This window comes from Elephas maximus, chromosome 15 (assembly GCF_024166365.1).
Source record: "Elephas maximus indicus isolate mEleMax1 chromosome 15, mEleMax1 primary haplotype, whole genome shotgun sequence".
NCBI lineage: Eukaryota > Metazoa > Chordata > Mammalia > Proboscidea > Elephantidae > Elephas > Elephas maximus.
This window is the reverse complement of record NC_064833.1, coordinates 15,547,171-15,568,345: the sequence shown is the minus strand read 5'-3', so window position 1 is coordinate 15,568,345 and position 21,175 is coordinate 15,547,171. Positions and strand designations below refer to the sequence as shown.

General features: G+C 47.4%; 1 long non-coding RNA gene across 19 annotated transcripts in view; it reads left to right on the top strand.

The window, feature by feature from the left end:
* The first annotated feature begins 215 nt into the window (after positions 1-215).
* Positions 216-21,175, top strand: part of LOC126058859 (uncharacterized) — a 231,464-nt gene continuing 210,504 nt past the window's right edge. For 17 of the 19 annotated variants that reach the window (XR_007513318.1, XR_007513305.1, XR_007513302.1 and 14 more), the window contains exon 1: positions 216-422. This is a non-coding gene — a long non-coding RNA (uncharacterized LOC126058859). Of the gene's footprint in view, positions 423-1,166; positions 1,631-21,175 lie in introns of those variants that run through there. The other 2 variants (XR_007513310.1, XR_007513312.1) reach the window with 2 other exon arrangements.

Below are 21,175 nucleotides of genomic sequence, written 5' to 3'. Positions count from 1 at the left end.
GCCCCCGTGCGCGGCCCTCCCCGCTGGGCGGCCGGCGCTGCCCGGGCAGCTAGCGGAGGGGCACGCGGCCTGGCGGGCCGGGCGCAGCGGCGCCCTAGGCGACGAGGACGCCCGCTGCGCGCCCACGGGGCCGGGCGCGCGGGGACCGGGGCGCACGCGGCCGGCGGGGAGGCCCCCCCGCGGCGGCCCGGAGCGCGAGCCGCCGTGACGTCACGGGTGGCCCGCCGGGCAGAGCGCGTGCGGCCGCCGAGCACATGGGCCCGCGGGCTGGGCGGGCGCGGGGTGGCCTGGCGGGGAGGCACGGCGAGGAGCCGCGGAGCTGGGATGGGCCCGGCACTGCCGGACTGTCCCGCGTGGATTTCCACGGGGGAGGATGTGGGCGGCCCGGTGACCTTTGGCGACACGGCTGGATCCCCCCTCCGGTAAGTTCGAATTTTGTCCTCTGTGTTTATGGAAACTCGCGGGCCTGGGCCTTGCTAGGGTTGCGCAGTGAGTAGTTGGGCTGAGGAAAGGGGTTTTCGGATTCCGATGCCCGTGTGTTAACCGTGAGCTCTCCTCATCACCAGCCTCAAGACTGGCAGCGAGTTTGGGCGTTGGAGGGGGGAGGGGAGGGGAAGGGTGACACCAGATAGCCCGTGCATAGAGAGACTTCTGGATTTATGCACTTGGTGAGAGGTATAGTAACCAATCTCTACAAATAGACCCCTCCTAATCAGTGCAGATTTGGGGTTGCTTCTGTGGCTTGGAGGTCCCTTTGCGAAGCTGGAGGTCTTTGACCCCTAAAATCCTTTCTTCATCTCTTGACCATGCTCCCACCCCCAAAACAGAGTTGGGGGAAGGTGATTTCCGAAAACTCAGAAACTGTTTTTTTGAAACTTTCTCTGCTTTTGCATTGCATTTGTTGGTGTGCTGGCTGCCCCGACCCTCTTATCACATCTTTTTTCGGGGGATAGGTTGTCGATTTCATTGGATTTGCCCTCCCTTGGCTCGTGTGCCCTTATTTATGCCAGCCTTTGTGGCCTGGGTGTAGACTTTCAGGAAGCCAGCCATGAGGCGCATTTGTTCGTGTGTGGATACATCGTGATTTTTGCTGGTAATTTGCAGGCTTGGAATATTCTGTTCACTCCAGCCCCTGCTTTCAGGCCCTTCTAGAAGGTGAGAGAAGAGGAAATCCCTAGTGAGGGTTTAGGGACAAGAGTGTGAGGTTTTGCTGTTTACCTTCTGGTCTGAGTTGAGGCTCCTGGAGCGTTTTAGTTGCTGGGGAAAACCGAGGAGAAGCGTGTGTTTGTGCGTGGCTGGTGGGCGGGGGCCTTTGGGAGGGCGGCCTGCTGAGGACTGCGTCTGCTGTGCCATTTGGTATAGGATGTTGTAGGCCTATTTTGCATACTGGGGGTGACAAGTTGAGACTTGTTCACTTGACACAGTCCTGTGGTCATAGTGAATCTCTCTAAAGCTCTAACGTGTGGAGAAGGGTCTTGTATGGCTCCTTCGAACCCGTGTGAAACTTCCCAGAAGATTTATTAAGAGAAAAACCTTCATGGAAGTGGCAGAAGGACAAACAGAACTCTGTGCCTGGAACCAGCCTCGTGGCCTGGCCTCCACTGTTTGAGAAGGGAGCTGCATCTTGGAGGTGAGGAACGGCCTCGTGGTCTAAGCAGTCGGCATGTGGGCCCGGCTGGAATTCCACGTGTTGGCCTAGGCTTGGAAAGGGGGCAGGGGTCCTGTGCAGACTCTCATGCCACACCCACTGAATTCACTCCCGGAGGAGCTATGTTCTATGGACACCTTGTTGTTTCCGTTGCTTGGTTAAGGGTGGCTTTTGTTGTTGTTGTTTCTTTACCTACTTTGAGCACAGGCTTTGCATAAATCAGGCTTCTCTTGAAAAGTTAAAGAAGTGAGTTTCTTTTTCCTACTGATTTGCCCCTCTCTTATGCATCTCCCCTGTCCCCTCCTCCCACCCCGGTCCCCAATGCTGTCTGTTTCTCTCCTTCTGTCCCTAGCTAGAGCTTTTCTGGGCTGGAAGGAGGGAGTTCTTTTTCTTGGTTCTGAGACATCTGACCCACACTGAGTTGTGTGATTGCTGGTCTAAAAACCCGGTGAATTCTCACCATTTGAGTGCAACCCCTTGTTCTTTCGGTTTGTATCCTGAATGGTTTGGGAGCCATGTTTACCAAAGCCCAGGGCCTCTGCCTGCCTGGGCTGAACACCTTTCTCGGCCAGCTCAGCTAAGGAGGCTCCTAGACCATAAGACACCCTTGTCCTTCTTCCTCTTTGCATGAGTGGCTCTCGATTTGGCCGGACCAAAGGCAGCTGGACCCTTTCTCGGGGAAGCGGAGGATCTTGGATAGTTGCCGTCCTCGTGGAGAGGTAGCGGCGGCCTGTTTGTAGCTGGGTTGCACTGTGTGTGTGTTAGGTGTCACATGGGCCTTCTGGATGCCTGGGTGTTTTATTTTGCGTTACACAGTTGTCTGTAGACATGGCACAGTCCTTGAGGTTTTTTTTTTTTTTTTCTCTTTAAGGGACCAGGCTCCTCCACTACCCCGGAACTGCCCCGGGGGGCCTGACCCAAGATGAGAACAACACACTTTCTGGAATAATTCTGACTGTTGTTGAGCCTTATTGACAGTCATTGCTGTATCTTCGCTAGAAAATCTCAGAACTTTCTAGACCTTACAGGAGAATGCTGGCAAAATTGGTCCTTTGGTAGGAGCTTCTTCTGTCTTCTGTTCTTCTGGCCCCATTTAATCTCAGGAACTAATAACAGTAATAATAACAATAGTAATATTACTTGAATTAACATTGAGACCCAGCATCATGCCAGACACGGCACATTCTTTTCATTTTATAGTCCCGACAACCTTGTGAGGCAGTTATAATAAAATGTCCAGCATTGGTGGAACGTGTGGCGCGGGCCAGGCTCAGTTCTAAGTGGTTTAGATATATTGTCTCATTTAGTCTCTCAGCAATCCTATTAATTAGGATTATTATTATCATTATTTTGACGATAAGGAAAACATAGCTCAGAGAGGTTAAAACAATTGTCCAAGGTCACACAGCCGGGGAACGGCTGAGCTGGAATTTGGACCAGGACTATCTGACTCCCTGGCCGCAGGGCTCTAACTTCCAGAAGTTCAAGGACAGTGAAATTAAGAACAAGCAGGAGGATGGAGTGTGTTTCTCAGCCTCCCACTCTACCCCAGGCACAAATAGAAACTTCAACATCTTGCAAAGAGGTACCAAGTGCTTTGGCTTCTGGGCTCCTCTCCCCTCCTGCTCCCCCATCTCTCCAGCAGAGCAGCCTGCAAACAATGGAGCAGGGAAGCCTTGGGTGGGGGCTGCAGTGCTGGGAAACTTAAGGGTCTGGGGGCCTGTGAAAGGGAGCCATGGTAGGGGATGAGCGCCCTAGTCTTGGTGAAGAATCTATGATTGTTTGCAAAATGAGACATCCAGGCATCACTCTAGGGCATTTCTAGGGTTTAATTAATAGCTCCTTTCACAGCTGATGGTAGACGTAGAGCTCTTTATAGCAAATGATCACATCTTTTTCTGTGCCCCCACCCCAAATGATAGAGACCCTAAGCAATACAAAGCGAAGCAAAGATTGGGATGGCCCCTTCCCCTAACCCTGTTGTTAAAACAAAACAATGCCAAGTCATAAAACAAGACTTAAATGATGCTGAAATGGCCTCATTTGACATTTTTTTTTAATTGCAGAGTTTTGAATTTTATTTCTTTTTTTTTCTTTTCCTTTTTTAGGGGCATGTGGGGCGTTATTTTGCTGGTGCCTGGTGGGTAGTCTGAGCCTCAGTATTGTTTACCTGTCTCTGTTCCCTTGTTGACCATGAACTTCTTGAGAGCAGGAGCTGGGAGGTAGTCATCTCTATGTGTCTGGTTCCTGGCACAGCCCCGGTGCTTTTTTGAATCAGGTGGCTGTCAAACTGCCTTGTCTTCAAGGAAACATATACCTGCTTGGTCTACGGTCATTGTCTGTGAAAAACCTTGGACACGAGAGAGGTGGAGGGTTTGCCTCGAGGGAAATGGCTCTGAGGAACGAGAAGGAAACCGGCCAGCAGCAGAAGGCATCTGGGGAAGGGAGCTGGGTAGAGTTAATCTGGGTAACTTTTGGGCAAGTTACTTTACTTCTCCAAGCCTCAGTTTCTTCATCTATAAAATGGAGATGATAAAGCACCTACCCCATAGATTGTTGTGAGGAGTAAATGGGTGATGAACAGAAGGGGCTTAGCAGAGTACCTGGACTCATAGTAAGCACCCAGTATTACTTTGATATTACAGAGTCCTTGGGTGGCACAGTATGCTTGGCTCCTAACCCAAAGGTTAGAGGTTCAAGTATACCCCAAAGTGCCTCGGAAGAAAGACCCGGTGATTTACTTCCAAAAAATCAGCCGCTGAAGACCGTATGGTGCAGATTTCTACTCAGACGCCCATGGGGTCGCCATGAGTGGGAATGGACTCATCGGCAGCTGGTACTGGTTTTAATATTATTGCTGTTTCTTATCACTTCCTGTGGCTGCATAGAATGGTGGCATCTGAATCCATTTTAATGTGAAAAGGTGACGTTCTGGTTACATAGATGGCAAGATGGCAGTGACTTCACTAACTCCTTCCCAGGAGCCCTAAGAACTTTGCAGACTTGGTTTTTCTTTGTAAGCATCAGAAGTTCTGGTTAATATAAGAGAAAGGCAAGCAAGCAAGGTACAGAAGCAGACCTCTGTAGGGACAGGAGTCAGAGGACATGCCCCTCTGGAGTCAGAGGACACGCCTCTCCAGAGTCAGGCTGAGGCCTTTGCAAGCTCCTTATCCTCTCTGTGCCTTCCTGTCCTCTGTGCTAACCAGGGATGCGAATGGTTCCGCCCTCCTGGTGTTGCAGAAAGCGTATACCACAGGGGAAACACTCCAGATATAAATAACAAAACAAAAAACAAAACCAAACCCAGTGCCGTTGAGTCGATTCTGACTCATGGCAACCCAGATATAAAAGCAGTTGTCATTTATTATTCCTTAGGACTTTGTTTTCCTGGTTAATGGCCCCATGTTTGCTATTCTGCTTAAGATTGATTGATTGATGGATGGATCCATTTACTGAGCAGTTGCTGTGGCCCACACTGTTCTAGTTGCTGGATGTGCAGCAGGGAACACAAGACAGAAATCCCCGTCTTCCTGGAGTGAGTGCAGGAGAGTCAGGCACAGGGGACCCCAGGATGGACAAGAAACCATCTGTTACGGATTGAGTTGTGTCCCTCCAAAATACGTCATAAATCCTAACCTCTGTGCCTGTAGTTTGGAGCCCTGTTGGTGCAGTGGTTAAGAGCTATGGCTGCTGACCAAAAGGTTGGCAGTTTGAATCCACCAGCCACGCCTTGGAAAGAAACCCTAGCGGGCAGTTCTACTCTGTCCTGTAAGGGTTTGGTTTTTGGTTCCGTATGCCTGTGGTTGTAATCCTTTTTGGGAATGGGTGTCTTTGTTATGTTAATAAGACAGGATTAGTGTAGGTGTATTTCGAGCTACTCTCTTTTGAGATATAAAAGAGGTTAAACAAGCGAGCTAAGAGTTGGGGTAAGATAGATGCCATCACATGGAGATCTCCAAGGAACCAGGAAGCAGAAGCTGAAGAGATAGGGGACCTTACTCCAGAGCTGAAAGAGAGAGAAAGCCTTCCCCTAGAGCCTGCACCCAGATTTCAGATGGGTAGCCTCCTAAACTGTGAGAAAATCAATTGCTGTTTGTTAAAGCCACCCACTTTCTCTTATAGCAGCACTAGATAACTGAGACACCATCCATCTGTGTCTTCAGGAAGCTCCCAGTGTGGAGGAGGGACAATTGACGATGATAACTGCTAGGAAAAAGGAGAGACAGGTTGAAGGAGGACTGCAGCCTGCTGGGCCTGGGGCATCAAAAAGCCTTGTCCAGGAGGGTATAGCCTCCTGGGGGCACCAGTCTCAGCAAGGTCCCAGTTCCCTGGACCTGACAGGGAACAGCAGGCTGGTGGTGCAGAGGCGTGAGGCCCCAGCGCTTTGTCCTTGGTGCTGTGGCTGAGGGTGTCGGGGGGGGGGGAGGTGGGAGAGGTAGATGGGGTGGGGCGAGGTGGGAAGGTGGACTTCCAAGAGCCTTAAAACCCAAAACCCATTGCCATCGCCGTTGAGTTGATTCCGACTCATGGGCCACCCTTAAAGACTTTGTAAACTGGGCCCTGCAAGCTCTGGGCATTTTTCAAGGGTTGTAAGCCAGGAGCAGCTTCCCAGATTTACCTTTAGGACAGTGACAGAGGCCCTGAGGGGTAGATTTCAGGAGAGAGTTTCTGAGTGGGGGCTTTCAGGCCCTTGATGGACAGGTCTGTGACTAGGGAAATTAAATGACCCTCCCTCAAATAAAGAAAATAGCAGCTCGTCTTTGAAAATCAGGGCCTAGGTGGTGCACAGAGCATTTTTAGAACAGTGAAACTAGTCAGTGTCACATTGTAGTGGTGGACTTGTGACCTGCATTTGTCAAAACCAGTAGGACTGTACAAGGGTAGAGTAAACGCTAACGTGAACTGTGGATTTTAGTTCATAATCATGTGTGGATATTGGTTTATTAATTATAACAAATCTTTCCATTTATCTTGATGTTGCTTATTGGTCCAGTTGTGAGGATTTCTGTTTTCTTTATGTTGAAGTGTAATCATCCTGAAGGCTGTAGTCTTTGATCTTCTTCAGTAAGTACTTCAAGTCCTTTTCACTTTCACCAAGCAGGGTTGCATCATCTGCATATCCCAGGCTGTTAATGAGTCTTCCTCCAATCCTGATCCGTATTCTTCTTCATACAGTCCAGCTTCCTGGATTATTTGCTCAGTGTTAATGATGTACTAATGTGCTATTAACATTTACGTATAATATTTATTACGTGCTAGGCACATTTCTAGGGAATCTTGGTGGCACAATGCTCAGCTGCTAACTGAGAGGTAAGCAGTTCGAATCTACCAGCCACTTTATGGGAGAAAGATGTGGCAGTTAGCTTCTGTAAAGATTTACAGCCTTGCAAACCTTATGGGCAGTTCTCCTCTGTCCTATAGGGTCATTATGAGTCGGAACTGACTCGATGGCAGTGACTTTTTTTTTGGTTTAGACATGTTTCTATGCATCAGTACACTGTATTCATTCTCATTTATTCACCAGGTATTTGTGGAACGCCTGTTGTGTGCCCAGCAGTGTTGAGGCCTTGGGTATTCACTAGTGATCAAAACAGGTGTGTACCAGTTGTAAAGAGCTTATAGCTTAGTGGATCCAAATGTTAAAGAAATAAACATGCCACCCCTCCTCCTGCATAGAATTCCATTATTGTAAGGCAGATGAAAGACTAGGGCTTTTATGAAATAGAATAATGTGAGAGATTGGTTTATATGGGAGGTGGCAGGATTTATTTTGGAGTCCTCTCTGAGTTATGGACATTTGAGAGAGACATGAAGACTTGGTAGAAGTTAAGCAGAGAAGGAGCAAACCACAAATAAAAAAGGAAAAGATTGATAAATACAACTGTATATTAAAGAAAAAAGCACATCCAGGCAACAAAAGCTATAATAATGTTAAAAGCCAAATAAAAGACTTAGAAGATCTATTTCCAAAGCATGTAGTGTGAGAAAGCACTAATACCTAGACTGTATAAAGAATTCCCAGAAGTCAATAATAAAGGACAAATTAAGAAATTATCAGAAGAAGATAGCAGAATAGATGATAAATGTGAAAAGATTCCAAACCTCACTGATAATTTAAAGTCAAATTTTTTGAGGCATCGTTTACATACAGTAAAATTCACCCTTTGTAGTATATAATGTTAAGAGTTTTGATAAAATCATACAATTGGGTAAGGAAGTTGTGTAATCACCGCAAACAAGGTATAAAACATTTCCGTCACCCCCAAATTTTCCTCTGGCCTCTTGGTAGTCAGTCCCCTCCTCCACCCCCACCTTCTAACAATCACTGGTTTGTTTTCTGTTATTACACCGTCGTTGCTGATGTTAGCTACTGTCTGAGTAGGTCCTCCACTCGTGTTATGATCTATAGATTTCTCATTGGCTGATTTTTGGAAGTAAATCACCAGGCCTTTCTTCCTAGTTTGTCTTAGCCTGGAAGCTCTGCTGAAACCCATTAAGCATCATAGCAACTTGTAGGCCTCCACTGACAGATGGGTTGTGGCTGGGCGTGGGGTGCACTGGCTAAGATTCGAACCCAGGTCTCCCACATTGAAGTGAGGATTCTACCACTGAACCAATGGCTCAGTCCATTTTGCCTTTTTCAGAATGTCGTATGAATGGAACCATACTGTATGTAGCCTTTTGAGTCTGACTTCTTTCTCTTGGCAAAATGCATTTGAGAAGCTTACAAGTTGTTGTATGTATCACAGCTTGAGTGTTTTTATGACTGAGTGGTATTCCATTGTATGGATATACCCGTTAGTTTATTCATCCTTTGGCTGAAGGATTGTTGTTGTTGTTAGATGCCACTGAGCTGGCTCTGACTAACAGTGACCCTATATGTACAACAGGACGAAACACTGCCCAGTCCCGCACCATCCTCACAGTTGTTTTGCTGGAGCTCATTGTTTCAGCCACTGTGTCAGTCCATCTCATTGAAGGTCTTCCTCTTTTACGGTCGCCCTCTACTTTACCAAGCAGGATGTCCTCTTCCAGGGACTGATCCCTCCTGATAATATGTCTAAAGTATGTGAGACGAAGTCTCGCCATCCTTGCTTCTAATGAGCATCCTGGCTGCACTTCTTCCGAGACAGATTTGTTCGTTCTTCTGACGTTCCATGGCATTTTAATATTCTTCGCCAACACCATAATTCAGAGGCGTCAGTTCTTCTTCAGTCTTCCTTCTTCATCGTCCAGCTTTTGCATGCGTTTGAGACTACTGAAAACACCATGGCTTGGGTCAGGTGGACCTTAGTCCTCAAAATGATATTTTTGCTTTTTAATACTTTAAAAAGCTCTTTTGCAGCAGATTTACCCAGTGCAATGGGTCGTTTCATTTCTTGACTGCTGCTTCCATGGGCATTGATTATGGATCCAAAATGAAATCCAGTTGAGGGATATTTGGGATTATTTCCAAGAGATACATTTTCATGTTATTAAAATTTACAGAAAATAGAAAGTCTGACTCAGGTGTTGGCGAAGCTGGGTGGCACAGAAATCCTCAGACTCAGCTAGTGACAGTGTGAGGTCACTTTAGAGACCAATTTGACTGCAGGTGGTAAAATGGAAAACATCTGTGCCCATGGCTTTATTCTACTCCCAGGTGAATTCGAGAATTCATAGATTAGCTATATGTTACTCAGGGATACTTAGAGATGTATGTGAATGTATAAGAAATGGGCTGGAAGGATCAATATCAAACTCATCTGGGGAGCAGGAGGGCTGGAGGGCACCCAGGGCCAAAGGCTAGTTGAACTTTAATGCTTTTTAGAAGGAGAATATATACACATTCATTTACAAACTTTGAAGATATATAGAAAGGGAAAAAAGAGTGAGCATATATATACAATAAATTCCAGGTTCTTTAAACTTCTTAAAAAAAAAAAAGTTTGAGGGAAGGATGTACTAGGCATAGAGAAAAGCGGGGGTGGGGACCCCGAGGCAGGAAAAGGCATGAAGTGGTCAGGGTATCAAGAGACCCATGTGGCTGGAGTGGAAATGGAGTGACTGTCTGGAGGAGAGAGGCACAGGACGAAGAGGTCCCAGGGTGAGCAGGTGCCAGGTCAGACAGGGCCTTCAGTGCGTCGTGTGCTGCTAAGAGAAGCTGGGCTTGATTTGATTACGTTCTTGCTGGGATGACCATGTACTCGGGAAGCCTGTTTTAGGTGCATTGCGGTAATCTAGGAAAGCGATCTCAGTGGCCTGGGCTCCGCTGTTGTGGTGGAGAGGAAGTAAAAAGGGTCGTTGCTAGGTACCATTGAGTTGGTTCTGACTCATAGTGACCCTATGTAAAGCAGACGAAACACTGCCCGGTCCCGTGTCACCTTTACAATTGTTGTTATGCTTGAGCCCATTGTTGCAGCCACTGTATCAGTCAACCTCGTTGAGGGTCTTCCTCTTTTTCTCTGACCCTCTACTTTACCAAGCATGATGTCCTTCTCCAGGGACTGGTCCCTCCTGATAACATGTCCAAAGTATGTGAGACAAAGTCTTGCCATCTTTGCTTCTGATGAGCATTCTGGCTGTACTTCTTCGAAGATGGATTTGTTCGTTCTGCCGGAAGTCTATAGTATAGTCAGTATTCTTTGCCAACACCATAATTCAAAGGCATCAGTTCTTCTTCGGTCTTTATTCATTGGCCAGCTTTTGCATGCCTGTGAGACGATTAAAAACACCGTGGCTTGAGTCAGGTACACCATTGTCCTTAAAGTGGCACCTTTGCTTTTAACACTTTAAAGAGGTCTTTTGCAGCAGATTTGCCCAGTGCAATGTATCATTTGATTTCTTAACTGCTGCTTCTGTTGATTATGGATCCAAGTAGAATGAAAGTGTTGACAACTTAATTCAACATTTATTTTGGAGGTAGAAAGGACTTCTGCTTGAAGGGTGAAGTTCGAGGGTGTGATAGTTAAGATTGTTTTTCAACTTGACTGGGCCATGATTCTCAGTGGTTTGTCAGTTATGATGTAGTTTGGCAGTTATGTAACGATGTCATCACCTCCACGATGAGATCTGATGTAGTGTGATCACCTCCATGATTGGATCTGCTGTGAGTAGCTAGTCAGTCGAAAGGGAGTTTCCTTGGGGGTATGGTCTGCATCCAATATAGACTTTCTGGCAAAGCTCTCTGGCTTTTGCTCGCTCCGGATCCTGCAGCTGGCCCCTGTTCATCTGACCTCCACTTCTTGGAACTTAAGCTAGAAGCTTGCCAGACGACCTTGAGGTTCTTCAGCTTCTGGATCTTGGGTTCACGAGCCCCTACAGCTACATGAGTCAGGAGAAGCCTCTAGTCTGATCCATGAATTTGGGACTTGCCAGCCTCTACAACCACATGAGCAATTTCCTTGATACATGTCTTTCTCTTTCCCTCTCTATATTTACATACGTAGACACATCACTGGTTTTGCATTTCTAGAGAATCCAGCCTAAGACAGGGGGTTCAGAGTGGGTGGTGATGGCCATGGGACCAAAGAGGTAGCCAGGGGCCTTCTAAATCTTGTTGAGGAGCTTGGATTTTATCCTATCAGCAGTAGGGAGCTATTGAAGGTTCTGACCAGGGGCAGGGTGAGATTAGCATTTCAGAGATCTGTCCTCAGGTGGTATTATCAGCCTGGAGTGTCTGAAGAAAATTCTAGTTAGTGCAGCTGGAGAGTTCATCTACTGCTATCTTATTTGGATGCAGGGTTTTTCTAAAGGAAATAGGAATAAGAAAGGGCCCTTGTGTGCAAATTCCCCTGGAATTTATGGGACAGAGGCTGTAAAAGACGAGGCTTGTGATGGATTGAATTGTGTCTCCCAAAAATGTGTCACCTTGGCTGGGCCATGATTCTAAGAATTGTGTAATTGTCCACCATATTGTGATCTGATGTGATTTTTCTATGTGTTGTAAATCCTGCCTCTATGATGCTGATGAGACAGGATTAGAGGCAGTTATGTTAATGAGGCAGGACCCAGTGCACAGGATTAGGTTATATCTTGAGCCAATCTCTTTTGAGATATAAAAGAGAGAAGAGAGCAGAGAGACATGAGGCCCTCATACCACCAAGAAACAAGAGCCAGGAAAAGAGTGTGTACTTTGGACCCAGGGTCCCTGCACTGAGAACCTCCTAGGCCCAGGGGAAGATTGATGACAGGTACCTTCCCCCATAGTCTACAGAGAGAGAAAGCCTACCCCCGGAGCTGGCCCCCTGAATTCGGACTTGGAGCTGGCCCCCTGAATTCGGACTTCTAGCCTTGTAGACTGTGAGAGAGTAAATTTCTCTTTGTTGAAGCCATTCTCTTGTGGTATTTCTGGTATAGCAGCACTAGATAACTAAGACAAGGCTCCTCTGGCGTTTGTGGGGATGAGCTTTACTCTGTAGTCCCACTTAAGTAATGATTCGTAGAAGCAGGCCTGAGGGAGCCTTGGGGTCACATCAGCCCATCTTCCCACTTAAAGATTTAAAAAGGAGACCGCTCCTTCTGTACATTGCTTTGTACAGAACAAATGAGTACATCTGGTCCACAAAAGCCTCTGAGGCGAGGGCCAGGCAGTCCTAGCCTGGTTTATGTTCAGAGGCGACAGTCAGTGGGGGCCGGTGGCTCCTCCATGCTCAAGATGCCATTGCTTCCCTCCACTTACAAGGCTGCCCGCCCCCTCAGAACACCTGGGTGGAGATGGCTTCCCAGAAATGTGCTCTCCGAAATGGAAGGGGAGCTGGAGCCAAAGTGTGGCCTCCAGGTGGGCTGGGCCTTGGGGGCCGCCCCTGGCCTTTGCTTTGTCCAGTTCTTGGCTGACTTGTGTCCTCTCTCCTCCCCACACTCTGACAACATCTCCTCCAGGCGGGGCAAGGGCGGTATCTCTTCCCTATCTTCTCTCTGGACATTCCATACATGCTTTCCCGGTCAGAAAGCCCGGTCAGAAACGTTCCCTGCATACTTATACCCTTAAAAAGGAGAAGCAAAGGGTTTTTAACAGAGAGGGGTGTAGAAGGGAAAGGGAGAGACCTGTTTCAGTTTCTCAAGTTGTAAAACAAGGAGGTTGTCTTGGCAACCACCACTTAAATGTTACAATGTGCTGCATATGAGAGCTGAGGGCCTCCTGAGACCCACTGCAGGGACTTGGCCACAGTCATGCAGCCTTCCCACATCTGTCCCCGGCCCCTCGTCAGAGCACGGGCCCCTCCTGCGTGCTGTGGCCCCCTGCAGGATTCTCCTGCCTGGTCTGCACGCTCCCACTCTTGCCTGCCTCCTACTCTGAGTAAGCTTTTAAAAATTGCGTACTCTGTCCTGAAACTCAAAAACCTAAACTTATTAGTCTGGAAGTATTGTGAGTTGCTCTTTAGTCCATTCAGACTTAAGCCTCTCACATTTTCAAAATCAGATTGCCAGGCTTGTCTTTCGGGATGCCTGTGGCTGGGTTTGAACCTCCAGCCTTTTAGTTAACAGTCGAGCACTTCACCACCATTTGTGCCACCCAGGGACCCCATGCATGATGGGCCCCCAGCGAGTATTTACTGACTGGATGACTGGATGGTGGCATTGGGATCAGAATGCAGCCCTCGCTGGCACTAAAGATGGTGTGCTTTCCACCCCACGGAAGCCTCTGGTCTGCATCAGAAGGAGGCTTGTCAGGTCAGTGACAGGAGTCAAGTGGCAAGAAGGCAGATAAGGGGCTTAGATAGTTTTGAAGTTTGGAGTGATGTGATTCTTCAGGGACAGCTTGTGGGGTGGAAGCCTGGAGGACTGGTGCCACAGCCCTAAGACTGAAGTCTCAGGCAGTGAGAGATTCAGCCAGCCTGGGAAATGGGACAGGTTTCCCTTCCCCTCCCCACTTCCTCTCCTGACTCTCACTTGTGCTTTGTGTCTCAGTTTATGGGTCACCTCCTCCAGGAAGCATTCCCTCTTCTACCCGAGCAGAGGGTCTCCTCCAGAGCCCTGCCCAGGACTCAGCATGGCTGGCCCTGTTGTATCGTGTTGCAGGGGTGGGTCCCTGCCAGGCCTTGCAGACTCAGTTGCTGATGAGGTTGAGCAGACCCCCTCGATGCACCAGATGGGCCCAAGAGAGGACAGTGGGCGGTGGCAGCTGCCCTTGGGTCTGCCCCTGCCTTTGCCCCATGCCAGAAGTTAGGTCCGGTGTTGCCAGAGCTTCCATATTTTTGAGAAGCCAGATACCTTTTTTTTTTTTTAATGTAAACTTACCTAATTTTCAAATGTTTCTATGCAGATTTTTAAAGAACACTCACAGGCCAAAGACAGCACACTTGGGGGCCAGATGCGGCCCTGCACCAGCAGTTTGCAACCCCCAGTTTGGTGTGTCTCTCCCACATTGTCCAGGCTCCTGCAGGCTTACCATGCCATGCCTTTCCTTTCTGAAAGCTGGGAGCTGGTGGGTCACTGTGGGTGCTCTACATGGCAGTTGACTTCAGTGCCATGACTAAGTGCCTCCCACATACCTGGTGTTAATGTTTTTTTCCTTAGAACTGTTTGTTCAGAGTGTTACTCTGAATTACTTCTTCCGCCCCTTGCATGCATTAGTGATAGATGTGTGTGCCTGGAAAAGTCATCATCCGCTAGATTTTAGATTGCAATTTCCTTTTCTCCCTTCGCACATGTTGGCTTTTTGGAGGAAGTCAATTCTTTTGTATCCTGCTGCTTAACTCAGGGCCTGTCCTAGGTTGGTCGGAGTTACTAAACAGTCAAGGTTTCCAGCCAGCTTACTGGCTTTTACCCCCCAGGTGGTGAGCCATGGCTGATTACCCCCAGGGAGGAAATAGGATTTTCAGATTTCATTTTCAATGAGCTATCAGGTTAAGGAAACTAGCTGACTAGCTCCTATGAGGAAAAAAAAAAAAAAAACCCATTTTGTGGATATCTCCTATCTTGTTCTCTTTCTAAATATCTTGAGGATGAATGCAATAAGTGCATACGGTTGGGAACCACAGAGGCTTTATATGTGTACTTCATTGGGTTTGGGGAAGCTGTTCTATTAAACAAGGGTCTTTGGATCCTAGGAAACCCTGGTAGCGTAGTGGTTAAGCGCTGTGGCTGCTAAAAGGTTGGCAATTTGAATCCATCAGGCGTTCCTTGGAAACCACATGGGGCAGTTCTACTCTGTCCTGTGGGGTCGCTATGAGTCAAAATCGACTCAATGGCAGTGGGTTTTTAGTTTATTCAATACTAAGGTATGTCTGGAACTGTGCTGAATAAAGAGGAACTACAGATTTTTATAGATTTTATAGCCTGGAAGATCCAGTCCTTGTCTTTCAGGGACGCAGAGTGAGGGCAGAACACCCATGGAGACAATAGAGCATTAATGTAGCTACAGTACGTGTGGTGCTGTTTAATAGTTGTATTTGTTTCCTAGAGCTGCCATAAAAAATTCCGCAAATTGGGTGCCTTAAAAGAACAGAAATTTATTGTTTCACAGTTCCGGAGGCTGGGAGTCTAAATCAGACTATCTGCCTTGATGATTCCTTCTGAGGCTTTGAGGGAGAATCTGTTTCATGCCCCTCTCCTACCTGCTGGTGGCTCCAGGTGTTCCTCGGTTTGCAGCCGGAGGGTCACATAGAGCCCTTTCTCTGTCTCCCTGCCTCTGTGTCTCCTCTCTTTTATAAGGACACCAGTCATAGAGGATTGGGACCCCCCCCCGACTCCAGTATGGTTGTATTAACCTCACTGATAACAGATTCAAAGACCCCATTTCCAAATGGTCACATTCACAGGCACAGGGGTTAGGACTTCAGTATATTCTTTTGGGGGAAACAATTCCATCTATAACAATATTCATAAAACCAAACCCATTGCTGTTGAGTGGGTTCTGACTTGTAGCGACCCTATAGGACATAGGGTTTCTAAGGCTGTAATCTTTACGGAAGCAGACTGCCACATCTTTCTCCCACAGAGCGGCTGGTGGGCTCAAATCGCTGACCTTTTAGTTAGTTGTCCAGTGCTTAGCCATGGCACCACCAGGGCTCCGTATAACAGGATTAAAAACCAAAACACATTGCCGTTAAGCTGATTCGGATTCATGGCAATCCTCTGGGATAGAGTAGAACTGCTCCATAGGGTTTCCAAGGAGCGGCTGGTGGATTCTAACTGCTGACGTTTTGGTTAGCAGCCGAGCTCTTAACCCCTGGGCCATGAGGGCTCCATAACTATTAAGGGTGGAGCAAACGGTTAAGTGCTCGACCGCTAGCTGAAAGGTTGTCAGTTTGAACCCACCCAGAGGCACCTTAGAAGACAGGCCTGGTGATCTGCTTTTGAAAGGTCATAGCTTTGAAAACCCTGTGGACTAGTTCTTCTCTGCCATGAGTCAGAATGGACTTGATGGCAACTTACAATAACAACAGTAATAAAATAGCATAATGTAGATGTTAAACTCTGACCGTATGCTAGTTTTAAGAACTTTCCTGTGTTAACTCATGTAAACAATAAAGATGAGACAGACCCTCTTCCCGCCCTCCGGGGCTTACAGCCACACCCAGAGCTGATGGGGAACCTGCCCTCCCAGTGTGGCGCAGCTTCCAGGTGGGGGACCAGGGAGGAAGTCAAATCTAGGTGTGCTTCACACCTCTGACTCCTTAAACTTTGTCACCCCCAAAGGGTGATGATTCAGGTAACACGGAAACCCGATGGTAGGACTGGAAGCTGAGCCCCTGGAAAGTGTTCTTCTCTTGTCAGTGGTCCTGGAGTACATGTTTCCTTCACCCACAGGGCTGGTGGTTGAACATGGACCTGTGCTTGACAGGAAGCTGTCTTTTGTTGATAAGGTCTCTCTCCATCCTCCATCAGCTCCCCGCCCCCATTACCCCCCAGAAAGGAGTTTCAGATCATCTTGGAGGAGCTGAGCAAGTGAGACACCTGGGCCACCTCGGTGCCCCTGTAGAGGTGATGGAGTCTACCTCATTGTATCAGTTGGGGAGGGTTCCTTCCTAGGGATGTCCCGAGTGAGCCAGCCTTCGTCTCTCCTGGCCTCCATTTCTTCACCATAACAGAAGGGGTGGGCTGAAGTATTGAGGAGCAACTACTGCTGTACGCTGGGCACTTCCTAGTTGTGTGGCCACTGAGTTGATTCTGACTTTTAGCAACCCTATACGACAAAGTAGAACTACCCATAGGGCTTCCTAGGCTGTAAATCTGTATGGAAGTGATTGCCACATCTCCTGCAGAGCGGTTGGTGGATTCCAACCGCCAGCCTTTTGGTTAACAGCCACGAGCTTCAACCATTGCGCCACCAGGGCTCCTTACTAACCTGCTGTCACTTATAGTATTGGGCTCCTGCTGTATGTTGCATGCTGCCCCGGCTGCTCTGCAAGTTCTGACTTATTTAATCCTCCTAGCAACTCTTTGAGGAAGCTTGGTGGTGCAATAGAGCCCTGGTGGTGCAGTGGTTAAGAGCTTGGCTGCTGACCAAAAGGTCAGCAGTTCAAATCCACCAGCCTTTCCTTGGAAACCCTATCGGGCAGTTCTACTCTGTCCTAGAGGGTTGCTATGAGTTGGAATCGACTTGATGGCAACAGGTTTGGTCGGTAGTGCAATGGTTAGGAGCTTGCCTGCTAACTGGAAGGTTGGTGGTTTGAACCCAGCAGCTGCTCCTTAGGAGAAAAGACTTGGTGATCTGCTCGCATAAAGATTACAGCCTTGGAAACCCTATGGGGGCAGTTCTGCTCTGTCCTATAGGGTCACTATGAGTTGGAATCGAAACCATGGCACACAACAACAACAGCCCTTTCAGGTAACTGATGGGATTGCCTTCCCTGAACTCAGCCAAGGTCATCCACCTGGAAGTGCCAGAGCGCAGACCTTGACCCCTTGGCTGGACTGCCTCCTGAGTCTCTGCCCTCTCCACACCAGAGGCCAGCGTTTGCACTGTGCCAGGCACCCACTTCAGCTCTTACATGCCTTTTCCTCTCAGCAGTTCTACCTGGTGGATGCTATTGCCCGTTTTGCAGAAATGGCAGTGGGCACCCACCTTGCCTGTAGGGTAGGGATCTTGCTAAGAAAAGCAGCCAGTGGCGAGCAAAGTACTAGCCCTGGAAAAACCAACATTGCACCATCTTTCAAAGGCCTCCTGAGGGATGTCCCATCTGCAGAATAATTAGCAGATATTTTGGGTGTGATTGTAGGCCTGAGGGAATCTTGACAGTAGCCAGTTGCTTATTGAGTAGGTTCCAGCTCATGGCGACCCCATGTGTTTCAGAGTAGAACTGTGCTCCGTAGCATTTTCAGTGGCTGCTTTTTTGGAAGTAGATCACCAGACCTTTCTTACGAGGCTCCTCTGGTGAACCGGAAACTCCAAACTTTCCGTTAGTAGCCGAGCACGTAACCATTTGCACCACTCACAGACCCCCAGAATCACACCCACTGCAAACTGAGGCTGAGGCAAAACCTGATGCAGAAGCACGAAGAGAGGGGATGTGATGTGAAGAAGTCACACAGTGGTAGAGGTGGGATTGGAACCCAGAATCAGCCCTGGTCCAGCTGCAGGTCTAAGATGCCAGGCAGGTTCACAGTCCAGTCCAACCACAGCTGCCTGCCAGGTGAACTTGACCTGTCTCAGTGGGATTTTCCTCACTTTCCCTTCTGTGTGTCCCAATCCTTTATGCATGGGATACAGGAATGTAGGGTGGGTGCTCCGTGGAGGTGTGTCTGCTTGCCTTAGAGCTTGGGTACCCCAGCCTGGATAAGCCTTTCAAAAACAGATTAACCACTTGCAGTGGAATGAAATAGAATGGGCTCCGGGGAGGCCCTGCCCTGCTCTGTGAGCCTCAATGCAGAATAAATAGCCCGGCATTTCAGCCTTTTGTCCTCAATTCACGGATAAGGCCCAGACAGTTCCCTCTTCTGGGACCTGGATTAGTTACATCAGCAAGATTTGCTCATTCATTTGTTGCTTCAAGCCCTGAGCCTGGGGGTTCTGCCTGGCGTTTTGAACCATTCAGTTATTTTGAGGCAGAGACCACCAAAAGCTGCAAGCAATTGTCCACCTGTATTAGAAAGTAGGAGCCCTGGTGGTACAGTGGTTAAGCACTTGGATGCTAACTGAAAGTTTGGCAGTTCGGACCCACCAGGTGCTGCATGGGAGAAAGGTCCAGCTGTCTGCCCCTGACAGTGAAACAGGACACAGAGATCAAGTTCCACCCTCTTTTTTAACACATAGGGGTTCTGAAGCCCAGAGAGGTTGGGGCTTATTCAAGGTGTTGCCACATCTACATCGTCCAGTGGGCAGCCACTAGCCATGTGTGGCTACTGAGCGCTTGAAATGTGGAAAGTCTGAATTGAGACTTTTCCAAAATACACACTAGATTTTGAAGACTTAGTATGAAAAAAAAAGTAAATTATCTTTGTAATAATCCTTTACATTGATTGCGTGTTGAAATTATAAGATTTAGATGTATTGGTTTAAATAAAATGTGTTACTAAAATTAATTTTGCCTGCTTCTTTGGATTATTTTCTAAGATGGCTACTAGAGACTTTTAAATTACGTATGTGGCTTGCATGCTATTTCTTGTGGTACTTCCAGGTTAGATCATAATACAAAGGATGTGCTTCAGAGTTGTGCAGTATACAACCTGCACAACCGTATGTTGCAGGCCTGCAAGGTTCGGGACCAGACTGCCTGGGTTTGAATCCTGACTCCACCAACAATTTGTTGTTGTGTGCTATGGAGTCAATTCTGACTCATAAAAGAAAAAAAGAAAAAACCAAACCCATTGTCGTTGAGTCCATTCTGACCCGTAACAACGTAGTGAGCCTACATTGCAGAGTAGGCTTTCCTGGTCGGTTAATCTTTAGAGGAATAGATTGTCAGGTCTTTGCTCCCGTGGAGCTGCTAGTAGGTTTGAACTGCCAACCATTTGGTTAGCAGACAAGTGTGTAACCATTTTGATACCAGGGCTCCTACCAGTAATTATCTGAGTGATATTAGTTGTTTAACCTCTCTGAGCTTCGGTTGCTCTATCCGTAAAATGAGTATTGTAGTGTTTATATCATTAAGTTGTTGGAAGGATTAACTGAGATAATACATACAAAGTGCTTAGAATAGTGCCTGGCCCATTTCAGGAGCTCAGCAAATCTTGGTCGTTGTAGTTGTCATATGGAAGTTGTTGCTGGTTTTTAGGACCTGCAGACTTAAAGATGGAAAGACCCAGTCTGGGGGGAGCCAGAAAGGGAATGACCAAAATAAATAAATAAATAAAGGGCTTAAGTCTACCCAGGCAAACCAGGGAGCATTCCCACCGAGGCAGAGCTTGAGCTGAGCCTCAGAAGCAGAAAAGCTAAGCTTACTGGTAGGCAGGAGGTGCGGGCCAGTGGAACAGCACCTGGAAGCCTCACGTGGGTGAGAGCTGGGCCCGATCTGGGAACTGCAGGTGGGCAGGATGCCTCAGCAAGTTGCATGGGCAAGTGGGAAAGAAACCCAAGGAAAAGAGGCCAGAGCTTCCCAGGCCTGGCAGCTGAGCAGAGTTCAGTTCTGATCAGGGTCACAGTAGATGGATTCTCATAGAAAGCGAGAAAAATGTGGAACAGAACTTCAAATTTTCAAAGAATACGGACTTACTGAAGCCATTGAGACTGGAGGAATCCCTGAGACTATTTCCCCGAGACACTGTTTAAACCTTGAAGTTAAACTCTCCCCTGAAGTCACCTTTTAACTAAATAACAGGTTAGCTCAAAAAAGTAAAGAATTTCACCCTTGGGTACTGCGCTTAAAAAAAAAGAAAAGAAAAAAGAACTCTATGAGGTCAAATGGACAACAGTTACTCTAACGCATAGATGAGAAGTTTGGGGGACAGTGAGCCCAAGTTCAGGGCAGGGAAACAGCTGGAACAGAAATAACGAGAACGTTGACAGGATGTGAAGAATGTAGCCAGTGTCATTATGTGAAGGAATTGTTGAGTGGGCGTGTTTTGCTGTATATATTTTCATTAAAAATAAAATATTTAAAAAAAAAGTTTCTCTTTGAACTCTCAGCTCCTTCAAGCCCCCTCACTCTCAGATCACTCTCTTGCCCCCTCCCCCGCCTCCCTGCTCGTCTGGTTGCTATAGGTTCCAGTTGCTGTAGACTTGCTGGGGTGTAGGTGCATCCTGGGACTTCCCTTCTCTGTTTGGCATGACTCCTGTGGGGTTGAGTCACTTTTTACTGGATCCCATCTATCTCTTTTTAAGTTCACTTCCTTGTTTTGCAGGAACATAGAACTTGTTAGGGGTATAATCTGAAGAGGAAAATGAGGCCCAGTAAAGAAATTCATCTGTTTATCTCAAATGACACCCATTGCTCATTTTATCTCGAAGTGTAGGCCATCCTTTCTTTCAAATAATGTTTATTTTCATAAGGGTGTTTTTTATCTTGTAGAACATTTGGGAAATCTTAGCGTATAATGAAGAAAAATTAAGGCTAACATTTTGCTGCATTTCCTTTCTCTTCGCGTATTTCTTTTAAAGTTGAGATTACGTAATATCAAGAATTTTGTTTATTGGATTTTTCTCTGAATGTAATATAAGCATTT